Raw genomic sequence first — 22,249 nt, forward strand, 5'->3', positions numbered from 1 at the left:
TGAGGATTTACATTGGCGGTCACGGAGTGGACCTTCGGGCGTGCAGCAGCTGACAGTCGATTATATGCTTTTATCTCCCCTGCAAAAGGTGAGTGAATTTCTTATCATTTATTCCCAATACCACCCAGATAAGACCCTATTGCGCTCTTTTTTCCTTCAGCTTCTTTTATATTGAATCTTCTGCGGCTGTCCCTGGATAGCACAGCCGTTGCAAAAGGAAATTCTGAGCCGCAGAGGGTCCGGTACTTTGTATCAGCATGGAATATTTCCAGAATAGATTATCATCAAGGGAACGCTTGATTCTACAAACCATTGGGAACATAGGATACACGGTATCCATTGAAGATACCTCAGATAACTTCACCGAGGAAGAAACTAGGACTTTTCGGAGGATATTTACGAACTTTAAAGAAGCTTTGAAGGAGGAATTACATTTCAGCCTGGATGCTCATTTCCTCTCCATTTATCTAGAGGAAAATATCTGTCCACGAGGACTAAGGTTAGTCTTTGGCTCACCCTTTGATAAAGATCTGGACTTTACCAAAGAATGGGATAACAACTTGAATAACTGTATGCATAAAATGATCTTGTTACTTTTCAAAAAAGATCTAAATTAGCTGAGGTGGCAGCTTCAAAAGTCATGGAACTGTCAAAAGAGCTTATCCCCTTTCATAATCACCCTGAGTATAAGAAAATCAATTCCAATATAATTACACATGTCATGCAGGTGGAACATGAGACAGTACTCAAGAATTCAAAGAAATTACAAAGAGACAGGGAAGATTATAGGAGAATTAATAATGCGAACAATCCTGTTACTCAAACAATAGATACCAACAAAAAAGTTGACACTTATCACAAAGGTGTTAATTCCTTCCCCAAGAAATCTGATACATCAATAGTTAAAAATATTAATATACTACCACCCAAAGAAAAATATTTTTTTAAAACCCCCCATAATTAAAAGTACCAAAATGACTGCACCAATCATTGAAGCGATGAAACATCTGGAAAATATTAAGGAACAAATGGCCCGTCTCAATGATAACAAGATTCACAAAAATTCTGAAAATGATAAAAATATTATAGACACAATTAACCCTATTCTTGACACAAACAAAATCATCACACCTACGCCTATTGAAATCTCTCCACCGACACTTATGGAATTCCCTGAAGGTACACAGGAGTCACTAATAGATTTTTCTGTTCCTAACACACCTAAGGACAATATGAACTTAATTGATAATTCCAGCACAGATAATACAGCCACTGTCCCTTTTTTACCGCGAGCACTGAAACCTGCACATATAAAGAATTTCTTCACTCCAAAAAACGGAAAAAGAAAAGGATCTACCAAGGAAGCAGAGGGGGGAGAAAAAAAGAAAGGGAAAATAAATCAATAAAACACAAAGACAATTCTTGTACTGAAGATAGCAACAATATTTTTAATTTATCCTCCCATAATCTCACATCTGATGAAACTAATGTACTCTCCAAAGGACTTACATTTTGTCCCACATATAATACGAACGATTTTAGTCTTTTTTTAGATCTACAGATTTTTATAAGAAAACTCACACTTAAACGACATTTTTCACTAAAGGAAGCAGACTTGACAAAACCATATAATCCTGAAACTTTGATGGACACGGCCATACCTGAATTTCATTTGGAAGTACCAAAAAAATCTAATTTCTATCCTGTTGAAAGTAAAGGTCATCATCTGAAAGTATTTAATGACATAGTACAGGAAGAATTCAAAGAACTGTTTCAAACCAAAAATATAAATAAAAATAAAAATAATTGTAGACATAATTTAACAAAAAATGAAAAGATGGCATTAAAAATGCTGAAATCCCGTACCGATATTGTAATTCGTTCGGCGGACAAAGGAGGAGGTATAGTCATTCAAGACTATAAAGACTATTGTGGCGAAGCCTTCAAAATTTTATCTGACGAAAAGAACTACGTCAAAACTTCTTTTGATGTATTACCGAAAGTCAAGACGAATTATGAAAAATTGATCTCTGAAGGTAAAAATATGAATGTCTTTGATAAATATGAGCTGAAATTTCTTTGTATTGCGAATCCACGTACTCCTTTTTTCTATCACTTACCGAAGATCCACAAAAGTCTGGTAAATCCTCCCGGCAGACCCATCATATTCAGTATTGGTTCCATTACCAGTAATCTATCACATTATGTTGATAGAATTATGGTGACACATGTCCCTACACTCAAGAGTTTCATCAAAGACTCCACACATCTTATTCAACTTTTACAGCATATTAAATGGAAACCACAATATGTTTTTTAACTATGGATGTATCCTTCTTATATTCGAATATTTCCCATGATTTGGGACTTGCATGTTTTAATAAGGTTTTAATAAGTGATATGAGACTGTCTGCTGCACAAAAAAAGTTTTTATTGAAGGGTATGGAGTTTATTTTAAAAAACAATTATTTCACTTTTAATGGGTGTTTGTATCATCAGCGGCTTGGGACTGCGATGGGTTCCCAAGTCGCACCTACATATGCAAATATTTTTATGGGGGTCTTTGAGGATTTTTATATTTCTAACTCCAGATTACACCATAATATAATTATTTATAAGAGATTTATTGACGATTTATTCATCATATGGGACAATTCAAATAATGACATTAATGAATTTATTAAGGACATGAATAATAATTGCTGGGGTCTTTCTTTTTCCTCAACATATAATCCTTTTATGATCAATTTTTTAGATATTACCATTTTTATTCAAGATAATAACATTTTAACTAAAACCTTTTTTTAAAAATGTTGATAAAAATAGCTACTTACCCTTTAGTAGTGGGCATTTTGGTAAATGGCTTAGAAATATACCAGACAATTAGTACAGAAGAATTAGAAAAAATTGTTCTGATCAGGAAGACTTTGAAAAACAGGCGGAAATTTTAAAGAATCGTTTTTTAAACAAAAAATACCCTGTGGATTTGGTCAAAAATGCCTATAATAAATGCAAAAATCTATCCCAAAATTCACTTGTGAATGGATCTAAGATGATTAAAAATGATAATAGGTTCTCAAATAATTTCATCACACAGTATTGTGATGAGAATATTGAAATCAGGCAGATTTTAATGAATAATTGGCATGTTTTACTAAATGACCCTGTTCTAAATAAAATTCTCCCTAGAAACCCAGGTATTACCTTTCGAAGAGCTCCTAAAATTAAAAATCTAGTGGCCCCTAGTCGTCTCAGAACAGATCCTCTGTCCTCCTCACAAAATCTTTTAAAAGGAATATATAAATGTGGTAGAAGAAACTGTCTATGCTGTAAAATCATTTCACATAAAGAAAATACTTTTAAATCCACCACCACTGATGAAAGCTTTCCTATCAAAAGTTTTTTAAATTGTTCTACAGAAATCGTGATCTATTTAATTGAATGTGAGTGTAAAAAACAATATGTAGGGAGAACCACGCAACCCTTGCATCTAAGGGTTAATTCCCATAGACACAATATCAAAACTGGTTTTCTACAACATAGTCTCTCTAGACATTTTGCTTTAAAGCATAATAGAAATTCTAATGGATTCAAAATAAGTCCTATTGAGCGTATTCCAAATGATCATCCCGACAGAATCGGGCAATTGAATCGTAAAGAAATCTTCTGGATTTATAGATTGAACACATTGAAACCTAATGGACTCAATGAGATCACTGAAGTTTTTCTTTGTTACTTTTTAACAGTGTAATTTTTTCGCTAATAATTTTGTATGATAATTTCTTTTCATATATTTGATTATTATAGATATTATTCTCTTTCTATATATATTATATATTTTATTTTTCATTATAATTGTTTACAGAAATAATAATATATATAATATTCCTCTTTTTCCACCCATCCCGGTCGCGATCCGGCTCCATATGGTCTTTCTTGGTAAGATTTCTTGTAGGTCCTTTCCTTACATTTAGTACCAATGGATCCTTTTTATTCACACGTTTTTTTATTCATGTTATACATACACCTTTTCATATATATATTTCTTCATTTTCTCTTTTAATAAACAAATTTTAACCCCCTTTTTTACATATATAAACATTTCCATTTTTTTTTATATATACATGAATATTCCCTTTTCACCAAGCGCATCTTCCTCCAGTATAGTGGTTCTGAACCCCCCTTCTTTTCCTTATATGTGATTATTAATAGATATAATTTTCCTGTCTCAAAATTGAGCATTTCTGTATGCATCATATTTATATATTTTATTTTTCATCACAAAAATGACATATATAAAGGAATATAATATTCTTCTTTTTCTACCCATCCCGGTAGCGATCCGGCTCCATATCGAGATTTATTATAGGTCCTTTCCTCACACTCGGTACCAAAGGATTCTTTGAAGTTTTAAGCATAGTCACACTCCTTCTTATTCACACAGTTTTTTATTCATGTTATACATACAATTTTTTATATATATACACATTTTTTATTTCTTCTTCATTTTTAATTAACGAATTTCACCCCCCTCTTTTTATATACACATAACGTTTTCCTTTTTTTATATATACATAAATATTCCCTTTTCCAAGCGCATCTTCCTCCAGTATAGTGGTTCTGACTCTGGACTCGGAGTCTTTCCCCTCTTTTGTAACGGGTTCGGTATTTTCAGCTTTCCTTTTTCATTTTTATCAATTTTTCTTCTTTTCTTTTTTATATTATGTTTGTTCTGCAATAAGAAACAAAAGAAAAAGCATTTTAATTTGATTGCAAATGGATTAATATATTTTGCACAGCTTTAACCTGTGAACTTTGACATTCGTTCCACTATCACATGTTCTTTTGGTGCCCAATTTCAAATAGTGTATGTATATAACTGGAGATGGCTGTATCTGTTCACTTCATGTCATCCCCTGAGGAAGTAGTATTAGAAACTTCGAAACGTGTTGGGAATTAAACTGTTAAAACCCTTCATGCTGTACTACTGAACTTTGTCAAGCAGCGCACAGTGAGTCCGAAAAAAATATTTTATCCATGAGGATTTAAAATGTAAATAGAAATCCCATGAGACATGCCTACTTTTGTCTGGTGTCACATCAAATGCATGGGCATAAACAATGCAAACACATACAAACGCATGCACACGCAGCGTTTTTCCCATCATGCGCAAGAGGAGCATAAAACGCTGCTTTAAAATGTGCTTTGCATGCATTTTTGCATTTGCATGATATGCTGCTGACTCAAATGCTAATGTGAACCTAGCCTAACTCAGCAGGAAGTAAGGCAGCGGCAAAAAAAAAACAAACAAAAAAAAAAAACACTGAAGTAGAGAAATCCCCGGGCCTTGATGGGATACACACCTGAGTACTGCAGGAAATCAGTACAATCTTTAAAGATTTCATAATAACAGGGTCTGTACCACAGAACTGGCATATAGCTAGTGTGTTGCCAATATTCAAAAAGGGAACAAAAACTGAACTTGGAAATTATAGACCAGTGAGATTAACCTCTACTGTTGGTAAAATCCTTGAGGGTTTTCTAAGAGATGCTATACTGGAGTATCTGAAGAATAACCTCATGACCCAATATCAACACGGGTTTGTGAGGGACCGTTAATATCAGGCTAATCAGATGAGCTTCTAAGAGGTAAGTTCCAGACTGGACCAAGGGAATGCAGTGGATGTAGTGCATATGGACTTTTCAAAAGCTTTTGATAACGTGCCACAAAAAAGGTTGATACATAAAATGAGAACAATGGGGATAGGGGAAATATGTCTAAGTGGGTTAAGAGCTGGCTCAGGGATAGGAAACAGAGTGGTTATTAATGGAGCACACTCAGACTCTGTCACGGTTAGCAGTGGGGTACCACAGGGGTTGGTGTTGGGCCCGCTTCTTTTTAACATTTATTAATAACCTTGTAGGGGGCATAGAGAGTAGAATTTCAATATTTGCAGATGACACTAAACTCTGAAGGATAATCAATACAGAGGAGGACAATTTTATATTACAGGAGTATTTATGTAAACTAGAAGCTTGGGCTGATAAATAGCAAATGAGCTTTAATGGGGATAAGTGTAAGGTCATGCACTTGGGTAGAACGAACAAGATGTATAATTATGTGCTTAATTGTAAAACACTGGGCAAAACGGTCACTGAAAAAGGCCTGGGTGTATGGTTTGGACAACAAACTCACATTTAGTGGCCATTGTCAGGCAGCTGCTGCAAAGGCAAATAAAATAATGGGATGCATTAGAAGAGGCATAGATGCTCATGAGGAGAACATAATTTTACCTCAATACAAGTCACTAGTGCGACAACACTTAGAATACTGTGTACAGTTCTGGTCTCCGGTGTATAAGAAAGACATAGCTGAACTTGAGCGGGTGCAGAGAAGAGCGATCAAATGTTATTAGGGAACTGGGGGTCTGCAATACCAAGACAGGTTATTACACCTAACATTAGTTTGGACAAATGAAGGCTTAGGGGTGATCTTATTACAATGTATAAATATGCGGTGACAGTACAAAGACCTTTCTAATGATCTTTTTACTCTTAGACCTGAGACGATGACAAGGGGACATACTCTACATATGGAGGAAAGAAGGCTTAATCATAATCACAGATGCAAAAGACATTCAGTATTTTTTTCATTTTCTATTACTTAAGCTTAAAGGATATATGTTCCATTTGATTTGCATTTAAAGAAACCGAGCATTCCCTCCACTCGGTCTTAGGGTCATATAGTGCACCCAGACGGGATGGGCTCACATATAATACTAACTTTTTATTTTCAGGTGTTGTGGAACCTCGACGTATTAGTTGATGCATACCACATGTATAGATTTTATATATTATAAAGTTGCTGAAATTTTGCTTTTTCTATTAAGCAACATCTTACTTGTTCCTGTAATAGGCTACATTTGCTTTATTTCAACAGTATTTGTATGTATATGTCTGCCTGTATTCCCTCACTTTGTGGGGGCATTCCCTGTCTTCACAGGGAATTCTCTTTCCTATCCCTTTTCCCTGGTTTAATTTACCTTCCCTCCCAACAGTTTTTCTACCCTACCTGTTGTTCCTCTACCTTGATCCATATCCTTTAAAAAATGTTTAAAATACCAATAAAAATTATTGAAAATAATCAGATGCAGATTCTTTAACTGTAAGAGCAGTGAGACTATGGAACTCTCTGCCATATGATGTTGCAATGAGTGATTCACTGCTAAAACCTAATAAGGGCCTGGATGCCTTTCTTAAAAAGTATAATGTTACAGGTTATATACACTAGTTTCCTTGATATTGTGTTGATCCAGGGAGCTAGAATGATTGCCATATGTGAAGTCGGGAAGGAATTTTTCCCCCCCAATGTGGAGCTTAGTGTTTTCTGCATGGGTTTTTTGCCTTCCTCTCGATCAACATGTTAGGCTATGGGTTGAACTAGATGGACAAAGTCTCCCTTCAACCTTAAATACCATGTTACTATGTATTGAACTTAGCCTTGAGTTCAGCAAGTATCTTTGAGAATAAATGCACACGTCAGTTTCCAAAGCTTCCCTCTCAGTGTTACCCAATATACCCTGCACCAGATGCACAGAAGATGATTATTTATTCATTATTTGATGTTCATGTGTGATAACTGGGATAATCTAGTGATCCATTACACAGATCCAAATAATGGTTGGCAGTTTTTCCTCCAGGTCACCTTGGCATCAGAACAATCACAACAGGTCAGATCCGGTCCGTGAAGAACGGCTAGCTGTTAAAATGGATAAGAGTCGTTATAAGGAGGACAAAATCTATACAAAGATAGAAGTCCTGAAACTGACTACCGGGTGCTGCTATTTAATGTCTCTGCAAGGCATTTATGGAGACACCAAGCGAGCAAGGCAATTAAATAGACTATATGGCTTGAGGAGACCTGTTTGACCACATGGCATATTTGATGCAGTTTCATGTGGACAAGGTAAAAGTCTTTTACAGATTCCTAATAATCCACTGCCTGTATATCATAGTCCCAGTGTTTGTTACCACTGATCTATCCTCTACTTTCTACGCCACAGACTATTCAGCAGAGATTGTGTGCAAACTCCAATTCCTGCATAGACCTGGAATCATACATTGGTGATTAGTTCATTTACATAAGTCTGACAACCTTCTACAATAGATATGTAAGGAGACATTCATTTCTTTTTTTTCAGTCAACATCTGCTACTTATCCCTGCAGTGACCTGAAGATTGAGATCATTCTCCTTGATGACATAAGACAAAAATCCCCAACATTGGCTTATCAGCCATGAATGTGTTTGAGGGTAACATATTGAATAACTATTGGCTCTAAGGGATACATTGCACCCAAGTTAAGGAACATCCCTGAATGATTAATGCTGATAGGACTGAGGGGGTAATCTAATCCCAATATATCCTGCTCATATATTATCAAAGATGCGTCTTCATAGGGTATGTAAATCCCCTCAAATGGTATATTCAGCTCATCTTTTACCTTACGTTCTAACAGAAAATGGACGGTGAAGGATACAACCATCTAGTAGATTCATTTTCCTTCGGCATCATACTGTAAGAGGATTGTGGGTGATCAGCTAATCTAGAGCTGAGGAACATTGGAGGAAAACCACCAGTCTCCGAGCAAGGACATCCCATATTTTCCACCAGAGATCAGCTTTGAGGACAATGTTATCATACAAGGGACAAGTAGGATTTTGCTAGTTTTCCCACTTACAAAGAATGGAGAGGTCTGTAAAGGTTTCTTAGTTACACTTCAAAATGAGAGAATCTAAAATAAAAGCCAGAAAAGCACATGATAGGATTTTTACACCATTAAATTGCATGAATTAAGTATTTGATCACATACCATCCAGCACGAAATCTCAGGCCTGGCTGTTCTTCTGTAAGAAGCCCTCCTACTCTTCCCTCATTATGTGTATTACTTCCATTTGCTCCTTTGTGTAGACAGGAGTATTATACAGGTATCAAGTTCAATCAGGCTCCAGACTATCCACCATGGCCAAGACCTCAGCGCTGTCCAGGGATACCAGGGACAAAATTGTACATCTACACAAGGCTGGGATGGGCTACAGGGCAATAGGCAAGCAGCTTGGTGAGAAGGAAACAACCATCGGCACAATTAGAAAATGGAATAAACAAGATGACTCAACCTTCCTCAGTTTGGGGCACCATTCAAGAGCTTGCCTCGTGGGGCAAGGATAATCCTGAGAAAGGTCAAGGATCAGCCTAGAACTACATGAAAGGACCTGGTCAATGACCTGAAGAGATCCAAGACAAGTATAAAACTATACCATTCTTAACACATTATGCTGTCACAAATTAAAATCCTGCAGGGCACACAAGTCCCCCTGCTCACTCCAGCACCTGTCCAGGCCCTTTTAAAATTTGCTAATTACACTCTGGATGGTCCAGAGGAGGCATGAGAGGTCATGTGGTCAGATGAGACAGGATTATCTTTTGGTGCAAACACCACTTGCAATATTTTGAGGACCCAATCGCTTAGCAAGGTGTGGGAAACATTTTGGGGAGGAGGACTTCTGCATCCAACTAGAATCAGGGTTGACCGACTTCTATTTTAGGAAAGATTTTGTATGCAAGTACCTGGATGAGAATGAAGTGATTAACCAGAGCCAGCATAGGTTTGTAACTGAGAAGCCATGTCAGACTAACTTACTTTCCTTCTAATTTAACCTAATCAAGTTCTAAGTATCTCATACCATTCTTTTTGAAAAAAATGACCAAGTATGGACTGGACATGGCGACTGCCAGGAGGATTCATAATTGGCTTAGCGATCAGACCCAAACATGCACATCCATTTTCAGTACTAAAAATACAGACATAGTATTGAGTCTATATTTTAGTGCTATTTTTATATATTTTCATATCTGTTACTATACGTTAGTGAAAAAAAAAAAAAAAAAAAAAAAAATCGCATGTTCTACCCTCCTATTAGATATACAGCACTGAGAAATTCATTAGAAGTACCCCAGGAATGCCGAAGGCTCTTGATCATGGCAAAGCCATCCTTTTTGAAATGCATAGATGCTGCCAAAAAGAAATGCAGAATATAGAAATTATCTTGTGACCCTTCTGGTCGTTGAAGATGCTTCTAGACAATGAGTAGTAAAATATATGACTGTACGTAACTTGCTTTGCCTCGCTATGGCCTTTTCCTTTATACTAGTGTCTCATACTATCTAATTTTTTTTAACTTCTAGGTTTCTGAATGGAATGAGAGGATTCCCTATACTTGTAAGGGTGAAGAATAGTTATTGGGTCAAGTCACACAAGACTGCTACCCACCAAGTGGCCTGCTTGGTGTTGAATAGCGGAAGAAATGGTAAGATTTCTCTACCTCATTCTTATCCTATATTTAACTGTCCTTTTCAATCTCCATCATTTTATTTATGCTCTTTCAGTGAATTAAAGTTTACTATGAAAAAGTTAGATCCACGCTGAGGAAGGACATTTTTCATATCTATAACAGGAAATCCGATCTACAGTGTCCAACAGTATTAGGAATTGCCACAAGAAGCAAGATTCCCAAAAGCTATGTGTTATCCTTCTAGTCTACAAGTAGTGCCATTTATGATATTTTCACTTATATATTTTTTGACAAACTCCCCGTGATCTCCAGCCAACTAATCAGGAGTGTATGTGAAGCTTAGACTGTCAAATTATTCATATACAGAAATAAGTGTTTTCTCTATAGTTCCGTTCAGCTGTTTCATTTGAATGTGTCAAATAGTTTGAGAAGACATTGGCGGACATCTGTTATGGTCATGAGCTGGTCATACAAGCTGGCCAAGATGACATTGATGAACCTATAAGCAGCACATCAAGGTAATTTGTAGTAAGAAGGTAATGCTTCCTTTAAATTACATTTTGAATAGTATATATGTTTTAATCTCATTTAAACCAGAGAAGGAAGAAAATAACGTTCAAGACCAAGGACCCCCAAGGAGAAAGCCAAGAAGATGAAGATGTAGACCATAGCACTCAGGAAGAAGACAGTTTTCAGGAGGACCAAGAAGAAGGCCAGCATATAGAAGAGGAATCCCTGAGCAGTGTGGATGATAGCTGGACTACAAGATTAATATACTATACCCTCAAATAAAAGGAACTGCTTGAAATTTCCATTAATTTGAAAATCTCACATCTTCATGAATAAAAAGCATTATTTCTTAATTTTCTTCCAAAGGACTAAAGAACAAGAAATAACGCTGCCTGCTTGAATTGGAAGTATAGAAGAATATTTCCGGAGCAGCGTGGATGAGGAGAGGTGGACTACAAGGTCGATATACTATATCAAATAAATACAGCTGTTCCAAAATAATTAACTTGACCATTGCATTATCACCTTGTAGTATTCTCAATATTCTTCATTTCAGAGTCAAAGTACCCTCTATACCTTCAAGGCAAACAAGAGCCATGAAGCAAAGGCAGTCTACAGTATTGCTACAAGAACAACAAGGTAATGATAGCACAGAAATTACATTAGTAACTTGAAAACCTTATATCTTTATGTTCTAAAATCATTATTTGCCTTATTTCCATTCAGAAGGCTCAAGAACAAGAAACAACCCTGCCTGATAGAATGGAAAGAACCCTTGTTATATGACTGAGGTGAATCAACAGCAACTTTCACTAAATAGTAAAATGAAATTTTATTTGCTGATTTTAGTCTTACTAGTAAAACATGAGCATATCATTTTTTTCTTGCTCTAGGTGTCAGACACATTGTCTTCTAGCTTGAAATGTTAAAGCTTCCATTGGCCAGTTAGAGAAAAGGTCAAGTAGAATGAACCTTCATCTTTCGGTATATAAAGACACTTCTGGGTAAAGTCTCTACACTGCTTTTGGCAATCAGTTGTAGCTTTTCTCTTCAGACTGAACTCCAGAGACAGCAGTGTTCCTTCTACAAGGATTGATCCCAAAAGATCTGCTCCAGCATTTTGCTTCCATTTTAAACTTGTTTTAATTGCAGCTTTTCTCTAAGGTTTTAGCACTCTGTATATTGTGTACTTTTACTCCATCTGTTGGTTTGAAGGCTTTATTAGTAGGTTTACTTTATCTTTTATAGGTTAACTTCATCTTCTGGGGCGTGCAATATTATTCAGCCCCTTTACAGAAGATCATTGTGGATCTCTGAATGATCCGATGTTGTGCTAAATGACCAATGATGATAAATATAGTCCACCTGTGTGTAATCAAGTTTCCGTATAAATGCACCTGCTCTGTGATAGTCTCAGGGTTCTGTGTGATGCACAGAGAGCATCATGAAGACCAAGGAACACAACAGGCAGGTCCGTGATACTGTTGTGGAGAAGTTTAAAGCTGGATTTGAATAAAAACTGATTTCCAAAACTTTAAACATCCCAAGGAGCACTGTGCAAACAATCACATTAAAATGGAAGGAGTATCATACAACTGCAAATCTACCAAGACCTGGCTGTCCCTCTAAACTTTCATCTCAAGATACCCAACCACAGATCCCACAGTAGAGCACTGATTTGGTGAAATGTGCACCAAGGGGAAAAGAGAATACATCAGGAATCAAAGAGAAAAAGGAGGACCAAATGTGAAATGATCCAGGAAGAGATGGATCGTGACTCAGACAAAAAGAGGCAAATACCATTTTCCACATTTGCTTCACATATTCTTTTTTATTTTTTAGATTTTCATACATTCTCTTTTAAAAAATAATTTTAAAATCCATATTAAATTAAATTGTATTTTATTATATTGGAGGACAACACGAAAGACAAAGTTATTTTAATATGTGACAGAAGAAGGCGGCTCAATGGAAGAAAAAAAAAAAAGTAAAGATACTGAAAGGCCAACTCAAGATGACCCATTGGAAAAAAAAAAGTGAAGCAGAAGAATCATTTACACCTTGGTGTAAAGTTTCTTGCAACAACCCTTTGAGAAAGAAAATGGCTGAAGCAGGGATGTATAGGCATTATTCTCTGGAGTTAGAGCCCATTTCTGGCTTTGTGAAGCATCTGTCAAAAACTGACAGTCAATAGGCACAAACAAGAGGTAAGAACCAAATCTTCATGAAGGTAATATTTGACAGTATTTTCCGGTTTAATCTTATTTCTTATGTTTTATTTTAGGTAGAGAATGTTGCTCGATTTCTGTATTTCATGGACAGCGAGATTCCATCATTGAACTTTATGACATTAAGGCCTGTGAATACTTCAAACTTTTGGAAGTTGGCAACACCCATCAGACAGTATTAATTACCTAAAAAATGTAAAGCGGTTCAGCCTTTAACAAATGCCTCATCATTAATTCATAAAAACATGACATTACATACTGCAGCAAATTTATTTAAATGACCAACTTGGAATCATTCAAAAAAGTGGCTCAGCAAAGGAATATCTAAAGAAATGATAGCAAAAAAATTGTCCTCCCATTCCTCACCAACAACCTGATTGTTTGGTTTCTTTTAGTTTTCTAATTGTTTCTTTTTCTTCTCTGTAGAGAAGCATCTGATGGAGCCAGTTCAGTCCCCTACAGAGCTGGACAACGTGCTGTCTATCGCAGAGACGGCTTTAAAAAAACGCTGGAAATGGCTATAAAGGAGAAGCTACCTGAACTAGAAGGACTGACCATTCTGTACTATCTGGAACGCCTCGCCATACTGCGAAAGCTTCAGAGGCCAGGGGTTGTCCAAAATATGACAGCAAGTAACTTAAGGGATTATTTGTTTTTAAATTGCCTTGTGTTTTGCCTTCATTGCTTCTTGCAATTCTTTTACATGATTTCTTTATCTTGCAGGTTGATTATTGGAAAAAGAAAATCTTATGACAGTGGATGCATATGCCCAGGGTGAGCCGCTCATATCCATACCCTTCCTCTAGTTTTAGGGTCGTGACCGACCAGTTTTAGGTTTTAAATGCATACATTCTACATACACTTGATTATTGCATCAAGACTTTTTGACTTTTTCAGGAACTTATTTTTAAACAAAATACAATAAAATAAAACTAATTTTACTAAATTGTAAAATGCTCTTATTAAAATTTTAACATTTGTGTTGTTGGGGTCAATTTCAACCCAGGTCTAATATAAGAGTAAAAAAATAATAATAAGTCCCAAAACTGAACTCAAACACAATATAAACCAACAGCCCACAGCCAGCTCCACCTCCAACAACTTGAGTTAGGGACATGTCCAGGCATGTATGGCCAAATCAGCTTAGAGTTGGTACTTTGCAGATTATACATCTCCAGTTTACACATGCAACAATGAGGAGAAGAATTGATGTAAGCCAAATTCTGGATTATATCTTAGATGATAATGAATCAGAGGACACAGCAGCAAACTGATACAGATGAACAGGTTTCTGAGGAGGAAGATTATGTGGAATATCAACCGGAAGACACAGACAGTTCTGATCAGTCTGATGAGGAGGTCACTGGTGCTGAAGCTGCTCCCGCTGAAAGATTCAAATCCAAAAGTGGCAAGATAAGTTGGAGCTCAGTATATCCAGATATACATGGCAGGGCAGATGCTGCAAATGTCATAAAAATGACCCCTGAGATCACAAGGTTTGCTGTGACAAGAGTAAGTGACATCAAGACATGTTTTGATCTGTTTATGCCATTGTCAATAAAAAAAAAGTCATTATTGCTATGACAAACCTTGAAGGAAAAAAGTCCACAGCAACATGTGGAATGACCTTCATGATGATGTCCTGGATGCCTACATTGGTGCTCTTCTCCTTGCTGGAGTGTACAAATCCTGCAATGAGGACACCGATAGTCTCTGGGACGCATCGACAGGCAGGAATATTTTCCGGGCAACAATGTCACTTCAAAAACTTCAAATGATATCAAGAGTCCTCAGATTTGACAGACACCAGAACAAAATCTGACAAACTTGCTCCCATCAGGGATGTTTGGGAGAAATGGGTGCAGTTCCTTCCACTGATGTTCAACCCAGGGCCAGAGGTGACAGTAGACAAACGTTTTCTCCCTTTCCGCGGAAAATGCCCCTTCCGGCAATACATGCCAAGTAAGCCAGGCAAATACAGCATAAAAATCTGGGCAGCCTGTGATGCAAAAACTAGCTATGCATGGAATCTACAGATTTACACAGGCAAGTCTGCAAGCGGCATCCCTGAAAAAAAACAATGAAAACGTGTAGTCCTCGATATGACTACTGGACTGCAGGGTCACATTATTTGTGACAATTTTTTTACCAGCTATGACCTTGGACAAGAACTTCTCAGGAAGAAAATCACCATGGTGAAAAAAAAAACCTGAGCTGCCCGCTGAATTGTTGCAGATTTAGAACAGGGCTCCACTTTCCTCAAAGTTTGTTTTTACAGACACCACCACTGCAGTTTCATACTGCCCCAAAAAACGACAGAATGTGGTACTGATGTCCACACTTCACAAAGATGCAGCTGTGTCATCAGGAAGTGACAAAAAGCCCACAATCATCCTGGACTATAACAAAAACAAATGAGGAGTGGACAACCTGGACAAGCTGACTGCCACCTACACTTGCCAGCGAATGACTAGGAGATGGCCAATGGTTGTATTTTACAATATCCTTGATGTGTCAGCGTACAAATTATTTGTGTTGTGGACCCACATTCACCAAGGATGGAATTCAAAGAAAAAAACAAGTGGAGGATGTTTCTTGAGGAACTAGGAAGATCCCTTGTCAAGGCGCACATTGACCAAAGGGAACGAGAGCCCCGAGACCCAGCCGCTGCAGCCTTGGTCCGACAACTCCAGAGCTCAACAAGTGTTTTGTCCACACCCACAGCAACACAAAGAGCATCATCACCAGCATCCTCCTCAACCAGGCCTGCCTGTTGTGAATGAGTCACCGAAGGAGGAAAAAACAAAAATACAAGCCAACTCCAGAAAACCAGAGAGGTTGGTAGCTATCGGATTGCAGACCCCTGATCCTATTCACCACAACTAACAGTAGCCGTGGGGGATTCCTTCGGTGCCCTAGACCCCTCGTTCACAGCCGGAGAACTAAATAAGCCTAAAGAAAGAAAGGGGAAATCTAAACTGCCCCAGAGCAGACCCCAAAGCAATAGACAGCCCCCAACATGTATTGTCGGTGAAAAGCAGATGAAAACACAGACAGAAAGACAGGTTGAGCAAACGATGGGGGCCCAACTAACTAAATAGGAAAGGACAGAAAAGATGCTGGCTGCAATCCGCAAAAAACCCTACCAAAAATGTCCCAACCGTCTGATAGGGAAAAAGGCCCTGAAGTCGCTAGACATCAAAAATCACTATATCAGCACTCAGGTATATTCTGAAAACAGAGCAAAGAGATAAACTGATCAGAGACAAAAATGGAGCTCAGCCCGTCCCAACAAAGGCAGGCTGAACACAAAACACTAAGCAAACAGACAAAATCTCATGGAAAAATAAGAGAGCAAAAACTTAGCTTTCAGTAGACAGGACTAACTGGTTGCAAGAGCTCAGAGCAGAAAGGATCACCAGCACCCCTGTAGGGTGTCGGCTGCCTTATATCCACTCAGTGATTCCAGGTGTCTAATCAGGCTCCACCTGTTCAGATGACAGGTTCTTCTCAACCCAATCAATTTCACTACCTCTCTTCACCAGCAGAGGGAGTTCATCAGACATCATCGGTGAAGGGGAAAATGAACTCACAACACTTGCGTCAACATCAACCACAACCGCCACAACCCCAGTGAGACCACCTGATTCTAAAAGAAAGAGGTGTCAGGTCTGCCCTAGCAATAAGGACAGAAAGACAAACATCTTGGTTCGCCTGCAAAAAATACCTCTGCAAAGAACACACAAAAAGTGTCACTTTTAGCCACACATGCATCTAAAAGCTAGTACTTGATCTGTTGATTTGCTTGATTGATTGATTGTTGTTTGTTTGTCCTAGAAAAGCTGCTATTAATGTTAATATAATTTTCATCTTTTATTTGTATTAAAGTTCTATAAAAAAAAATCTGTTTTTTGCCTTTTTCATAAAGTAGTTAGATATGGGTCAAAATTAACCCGTAACACCATAGATGTTACTAGAGTTAATATAAAATATGTATATTTTTTTTTTACATTTAAGAAATGTGTTCTAAAACCCTTCAGTAATAGTCAGGTAATATAACAAACTTTTTTAAGTTTATATTATTCTCTTGAGGTTCATCTGACAATATTTTTATATTGAAAATGAAGGGTATGCCCACAACAGAAATATTATAATCAATCGTTCCATGGATGAGAAACCCTAACAAGGTAACTAAGAGGTAAGAAACAAATTGGATCATATCTAACTTTTTTTTTTTTTAGGGTATCCAAGGGGTGATTTAAGACACGGGTCAAAACCGACCCGTTAACATAAGAAAGAATAACAGAAAGCTAACACTAGAGGAAGGTTAAACATTTGTTTCATTTTTCGTTACCTAAATTTGGAGTAAAGCCAGTAAATAGCGAAGTGATCCGGAGGACATAACATGTGTTGCCTCTAATTGCAAAGAGCAACGACAAGTATTTATTTGCAAAATTCCTTGCACATTCAAATGCTACCGCAGATAGGGTTTACAGAGGAAAGACCATCAATAGTTTAATTAAAGCAGCAAGATTATGGAAAATAGTCTAGAGAAGGACTCCACCTCAAAGTAACACAATATTAGTATAATATTCACTCGTAAGTAGTGTTGAGCGATACCGTTCGATACCCAAAAATATCGTATCGGATGGCATCGCCCGATACGAAAAAAATATCGGGTATCGCCGATTCCGATACCGGAAGTCCCATTCAAGTCAATGGGACTTCCGGTATCGGAATTAAAAAAAGCCATTTATTTCCTTGTTGGCTAATTCTACATAATTGAAAACAAATAAGAATCATGTAGAATGTATTGTGGGTGGTGGAGGAGACATTAAAAGCATAGTGGTTTATTCAAATCACATGGCATAGCATTAATTCCAATTTTTTTTTCAGTACGTTCGGAGTTAAAAAGATATTGACTATGTTAACCTTTTTTATATTTTGTCAGATATGTATGTTTCACAATTTCCATGCTCTTCACGTTCTTTTGTACTTCTCCCACACTTTCTCCTTCATGATCCGCAGCAGTAGCATTTTTTTCATCAACTTTTTCTTCACCTTATTCATCTTCTTCTTCTTCTTCTTCATCTTCTTCCCATTAATTTTTTTTTCCATTCTTAATATTCTTCTTATTCAGCTATTATCAATTTTAATATGCCATTTCTTCATCTTCTTCCTATTCTTCTTTGTCTTCATTTTCTTATGGTGACAGGCATTCCTGTAGTACTTATCTATAAAAGTTATAAGATTACACCTTATGTTCTGCCTGTCACTAAAGATTTACAACAGGATTTGTCCGCGTTCAGTTTGGCCTGCAGCAGCAGGCATTTTCCAGGGGCACCACGAGGAGGAACGGACTCACCCCCATTTACTGCTTAGTCTTCTGCTTATAATTTTGATTTCTTCTATGCTGATTTTTAGTCTTATGCTTAATGTTCTTCTGCTTTCTGTTCTTCTGCTTTTGCTTCTTCTGCTTCTTGTTCTTCTGTATCATGGTGGTTGTCTTCATGTTCTTTGTCCTCTTGGTCTTATTATTTAGGGTCATATTTCTGGTCTTTGGTGTGGTCTTCAGGGTTGTCGTCATCAGGGTCGTCGTCATGGAGATCAATAAGGATTACCAAAGACAATTTCAAAAAGCTTGATCTTGGAAATGTAGCAGAAGGTACAAGAAGGCTGAGAAACTGGCGAGAACCAGCAGACAGTGCTGGCACCCGGATGGGTAGCAGAAGGAACAAGAGCCAATGGCACTACCGAGGACCAACTGACAGTGCTGGACCACGGTTACTAAGCAGAAGGTACCTGTGCTAAAAAGCACTACCAAGGACCAGCTGACAGTGCTGGACCTCGGATACCGAGATGTAGGCACCTAGGCCAAAGGCTGTGGCGAGAACCAGCAGACAGTGCTGGCACCTGGATGGGTAGCAGAAGGAACAAGAGCCAATGGCACTACCAAGGACCAACTGACGGTGCTGGACCACGGTTACTAAGCAGAAGGTACCTGTGCTAAAAAGCACTACCAAGGACCAGCTGACGGTGCTGGACTTCGGATACCGAGATGGAGGCACCTAGGCCAAAGGCTCTGGCGAGAACCAGAGACAGTGCTGGAACCCGGGTGGGTAGCAGAAGGTACCCATTGAAAGCAAAGTAGCCAGGCCGCAAGCCGGCTGCAGTTACCGAAACCCACAGTCCTACAGGGGGTCCATGTCCCATTGGCACTACGGATCCAGCCTTCAGTGCCAGTTCCCGCAGCCCACATAGGAGTCACCTAAACTGCAGGCACCGTTGAGTCGGCCAACCCGGCCGCAAGACGACAGGACAACGGATTGGTGGCATAGTGACCTTGACACTACCCGGAAACAGCAGGCGTGCTGGAACCAGGCTGGGCAACAGGGAGTCCCCGTGCCAAAGACACTGCCGAGAACCAGCTGACGGTGCTGGAACCCAGATGGGTAGCAAAAGCTACAAGAGCCAATGGCACTACCGAGGAACAGCTGACGGTGCTGGACCACGGTTACTAGGCAGGAGGTACCTGTGCTAGAAAGCACAACCAAGGACCAGCTGACGGTGCTGGACCTCGGATACCGAGATGGGGGCACCTAGGCCAAAGGCTCTGGCGAGAACCAGCAGACAGTGCTGGAACCCGGGTGGGTAGCAGAAGGTACCCATTGAAAGCAAAGTAGCCAGGCCGCAAGCCGGCCGCAGTTATCGAAACCCACAGTCCTACAGGGGGTCCATGTCCCATTGGCACTACGGATCCAGCCTTCAGTGCCAGTTCCCGCAGCCCACATAGGAGTCACCTAAACTGCAGGCACCGTAGAGTCGGCTAACCCGGCCGCAAGACGACAGGACAACGGATTGGTGGCATAGTGACCTTGACACTACCCGGAAACAGCAGGCGTGCTGGAACCAGGCTGGGCAACAGGGAGTCCCCGTGCCAAAGACACTGCCGAGCACCAACTGGCGTTGTTGGAGCCCAGGGACAATCATGGTGTAGGCCGAGGCCTACTTGGTGGTAGTTTTAGATTGTTTGTAGGCTACAACAGACTGTCAACGTGCTCCAATTAGGCATCTGTCTCCACTCTGTTTCCAGGATTTCACGTGACCACCAACACCGCCAGTTTATGCGTACAGCAGCCGTCTACCCAATGCACACGTGTTGCTGTGTTACTGGGATTCTGTAATGTCAGCAGATCCCCTGATGTGTGTCTGCCACTGTCTCCTGCTCTGTCCACATTCCCACCGCTTGCAGTGGGAAGGTGGACAGCGCAGGAGACAGTGGCGGACACATATTGGGGGATCTGCTGACGTTACAGAACCCCAGTAACACAGTAACACGTGTGGAATGCGTGGACGGCAACTGTGAGCAGGAACTGGCGGTCTTGGAGGTCAGGGGAAATACTAGAGAGAGAGTGGAGACACAGGCCAAATCAGAGAATGTTTAAATCTGAAGTAGTTACAATTTGGAGGCAGCAGTTTGCCCTCCACACAGCAGGGGATCAGCTGACATTACCGAACCCCAATTTCACATGAACCAGTGTGTTTCTGTGTGGACAGTACTTCCGAGCACCAACTAGCATTGTTGGAACCCAGGGACAATCATGGTGCAGGCCGAGGCCTACTAGGAGCCAGGTGTAAAGCTGAGGTATTTTGACTTTGGAGGGAGCAGGACACTTTGCCCTCCACACAGCAGGGGATCAGCCGACGTTACCGAACCCCACTTTCACATGAACGAGTGTTTTTCTGTGTGGACAGCACTTCTGAGCACCAACTGGCGCTGTCGGAGCGCAGGGAAAATGAGGTAGTAGGCCGAGGCCTACTTGGAGCCAGGTGTAAATCTGAGGTTGTTTGACTGTGGAGGGAGCAGGACACTTTGCCATACACACAGCAGGGGATCAGCTGACGTTACCGAACCCCACTTACACATGAGCGAGTGTTTTGTCTGTGCGGACAGCACTTCTGAGCACCAACTGGCGGTGTCGGAGCCCAGGGAAAATCAGGTAGTAGGCCGAGGCCTACTTGGTGGCAGTTTGCGATTGTTTCTAGACTACTACTAACTGTCAACGTACTCCAATTAGGCCTCTGTCTTCACTCTGTTTCGAGTATTTCCTCTGGCTTCCAACCACACCAGTTGCTGCTCTGAAATGCCGTCTGCACAACCCACACTTGTTCCTGTGTTACTGGGGTTCCGTAACAGCAGCTTCTCCCTAGAGGTGAGTCAGGCCATGTCTCTTGCTCTGTCCACATTTCCACTACAAGTAGTGGGAATGTAGACAAAGCAGGAGACATTGCCGTGCTCAACTCTGGAGATGAGCAGATGTTACAGGACCCAGGTACCACAGGAACAAGTGTGGATTGTGCAGACGGCACTTGAGAGCAGAAACAGGCGGTGTTGTAGGCTGGAGGAAATACTCAAAACAGAGTGGAGACAGAGGGCAAATCAGAGAACATATTAAATCAGAGGTAGTCAGAAGTTGTAGGCAGCAGGAGAGTTTGCCGTACACACAGCAGGGGATCAGCTGACGTTACCGAACCCCACTTACACATGAGCGAGTGTTTTGTCTGTGCGGACAGCACTTCTGAGCAACAACGGGCGTTGCTGTAGCCCAGGAAATAAAATTCAGGTCATAGAAACATGAACACAACAGGAGACCTGGATCCTGTTGCCAGCCAATTATTTATTCTGGAAGAGGACTGGCAAATTCAGGTGAGATCCAGGCCTTGTTCATTTTCACAAAAGTAAGCCGGTCAACATCATCGGCGGATAGTCGCGTGCGACGGTCTGTTACCACACCACCTGCAGCACTAAAGACACGTTCCGATAATACACTGGCAGCAGGGCAAGCCAGCACCTCCAATGCATACTGGCTAAGCTCTGGCCATGTATCCAGCTTAGAGACCCAATACTTGAATGGGGAAGAGCCGTCTGGGAGAACACTAACAGGGCACGACAAGTAGTCTGTCACCATCTGACGGAAACGTTGCCTCCTGCTGACTGGAGCCGTCTGTGATGGTGTAGCCGTTTGTGGCGGTCCCACAAAACTTTTCCACATTTGAGCCATACTGGCCTTGCCTTGTCCTGCGGCACTGCCTCTGCTACCTCTTTGTGCAGAGCTTCCTCCACTGCCTCTACCCACATGGCTGCTTTGAAAAGCACTA

At 39.8% G+C, this 22,249-nt stretch overlaps 1 long non-coding RNA gene across 1 annotated transcript in view; it reads right to left on the reverse strand.

Annotated features, from left to right (window-relative positions):
• Positions 1-4,429: 4,429 nt before the first annotated feature.
• LOC141047987 (uncharacterized) overlaps positions 4,430-22,249 on the reverse strand; it is a 170,192-nt gene continuing 152,372 nt past the window's right edge. The window contains exon 2 of the long non-coding RNA XR_012219933.1: positions 4,430-4,732. This is a non-coding gene — a long non-coding RNA (uncharacterized lncRNA). The remainder of the gene's footprint in view (positions 4,733-22,249) is intronic.

This window comes from Dendrobates tinctorius, unplaced genomic scaffold (assembly GCF_039654945.1).
Source record: "Dendrobates tinctorius isolate UK_male_01 unplaced genomic scaffold, ASM3965494v1 ptg000131l, whole genome shotgun sequence".
In the NCBI taxonomy this organism is placed as follows: domain Eukaryota; kingdom Metazoa; phylum Chordata; class Amphibia; order Anura; family Dendrobatidae; genus Dendrobates; species Dendrobates tinctorius.